This window comes from Corvus brachyrhynchos, unplaced genomic scaffold (genome assembly GCF_000691975.1).
Source record: "Corvus brachyrhynchos isolate BGI_N302 unplaced genomic scaffold, ASM69197v1 scaffold309, whole genome shotgun sequence".
In the NCBI taxonomy this organism is placed as follows: Eukaryota; Metazoa; Chordata; class Aves; order Passeriformes; family Corvidae; genus Corvus; species Corvus brachyrhynchos.
Window position 1 is genome coordinate 435,083 of NW_008240227.1, and position 2,277 is coordinate 437,359.

A 2,277-nucleotide genomic window follows, 5' to 3' on the forward strand; every position below is an offset into this window, starting at 1 on the left:
CGTCCTGCGGAGCTCGGGCAGCCGGAGGCTGGTGCGGGGCCTGGAGCGGCGCAGGGGGAACCGGCTGGTGCCTCCCTGTGGCCGGGGAGAAGCCCTTCCGTGGTTTTTGGGTTTGAAGTAACGTTACAAATGTCGGGAATAAAATTGTTTTACTCTACTTTTTACTGTTTTATTCTGTTTTTATTTGAAATGATTAATGATTTTGTTATTTATTGCATTACTTTGTTTTTCTACTTGTGTTGTTATAGGGTTTTAATTTGCTTTTTTAGTAGATTTGTGATGTTAATTCAGTAAAGGTTGTGGGGCTGGGGCTGAAACAGCAGTTGTAAAGCCCCCGGGTGTGGAACAAGGACCTTGGGACTAGAGTCAGGCTCAAACCAATGCGGAGCAATGGAAGTGCTGGGGCCGGAGCTGGATAAGGCCCGTGGGAGAAGGGGAAGGAGCTGCAGCTCAGGGGCTGCAGGAGAGGCCTGGGGGTTTGCCAGGCCCTGCCCGGTGGTACCAAGCAGAGGCTGAGAGTGAAGGGGTTTGGGGGCTCTAGGGGCTCCAGGGCCCGGGATGGGGAACCAGGGGCCCAGTGGCCATTCCCAGCCCCTCGTGCTGCCCAGGGGAGGTGAAGGGGCCCTTGGGCAAGTGCTGGGGTGAGGCGCCAGGGAGGGGGGAAGGTACGTGTTGGGGTTCAGGGCTCATGTGTCCCCAAAGTTGGGATCCCATTGGGGTGGGTGGGAGAGTTCCTAGAGATGTTGAAGTAGTGCTAAGAGTAACTGATTTGTGACCTTATCAACAGCCCCATGCTGCAGTGAGAAGCAGGAGCAGCTCATAGCTGAAGGCAGTGGGATGCTGAGGAGCTGGAGCTGAGGCAGCAGAGCAGGAGGACACTGAAATATGGTAGGGCAGGGGGTGAAACCCCTGTGGGGCTGGGATAGGGAGTGTGGAACTGTAGCTGGAGTAAGGATTGTTAGGCTGGGGCAGGAATATGGGTTCAAGAGCTGAGCTGAAACCACACAGAGCTAGAGCCAAAACGCAGATCCTGCCCTGAGAACCAGGAGCTGCTTTAAGTGCCGCTGCAGGGAAGATGTGGAGCCAGAAGCGAAACAGGAGAGCTGGCAGTGAAATAAAGCTTGTGGGATTGAAGCTGAAATCATTGGGGCTGGAAAGGGATGGCAGTGCTGGAGCTGGAATCACTGTTCCAAAGGGACACAGGCTGGATATCTGGGAAGTGACCATAGGATGGGACACAAACCAAAGGGCTGGAACTGGAATAAAGATTGCCGGGCTGGGGTTGGAATGTGGACTCTAGAGCTGGAGTCAAAGGGAGGATCCTGCTGTGTGAACCTGGAGCAGCTTCACCTGGTGGTGTTGGAGAGACGCGGATATGCAGCTGGAAGAGCAGAGGTGGCAGTGAAATAAAGCTTGTGGGTCTGGAGCTGAAATCACTGGGGCTGGGAAGGGGACTGCAAAGGGGATAGACACTGTAGGACTGAAACAGGACTGTAGGATTGTTGTGGGGACATCAGAGTGGGGCTGTGATATTGCTGGTGGGGCTGGGATTGTGGCTGAAAAGGGAACAGAATCAGTAGAGCTGAGCAGGGGACTGTAAGATTGCGCCTGAAATGCCGCTGGTGCTGGGATATTGACAGGGTCTGTAATAGGCACGGCAGGGCTGAAATCACTGTAATGCTGTGACATTCACTGTGTGGCTGGGATTCTGAGTAAGAATGGAAAAGAAGCTGTAGAGACGGGTTAGAGCCTGTGGGATTGGAGCTGAAATCACGGTTGAGCTGGGATATTGCCTATGGATCTGAGATAGCGACTGCAGGGCTGGAGCTGAAATCAGTGTAGGGCTGGCATATTGACTGTGGGGGGGGCTTAGAGACTGTAGGGCTGGAGCTGAAGCCATGCAGAGCTGGAGCCAAAAGGAAGATCTGCAGAGTGAACCTGGAGCAGCTTCACCTGGTGGTGTTGGAGAGACGCGGATCTGCAGCTGGAAGAGCAGAGGTGGCAGTGAAATAAAGCTTGTGGGTCTGGAGCTGAAATCACTGGGGCTGGGAAGGGGACTGCAAAGGGGATAGACACTGTAGGATTGTTGTGAGCTGGGATATTGCCTATTGACAGGGTCTGTAATAGGCACGGCAGGGCTGAAGCTGAAATCCCTGTGGGGCTGGGACTGTGAGTAAGAATGGGAAAGAAGCTGTAGAGGCGGGTTAGAGCCTGTGGGATTGGAGCTGGAATCACGGTTGCGCTGGGATATTGCCTGTGGATCTGAGAGCCAATCCC

General features: G+C 54.0%; 1 protein-coding gene across 2 annotated transcripts in view; it reads left to right on the forward strand.

Annotated features, from left to right (window-relative positions):
* The window catches only part of COMMD4 (COMM domain containing 4), a 12,882-nt gene that overhangs the window by 8,105 nt on the left and 2,500 nt on the right, over positions 1-2,277 (forward strand). The gene's annotated exons all lie outside the window — the stretch shown is intronic.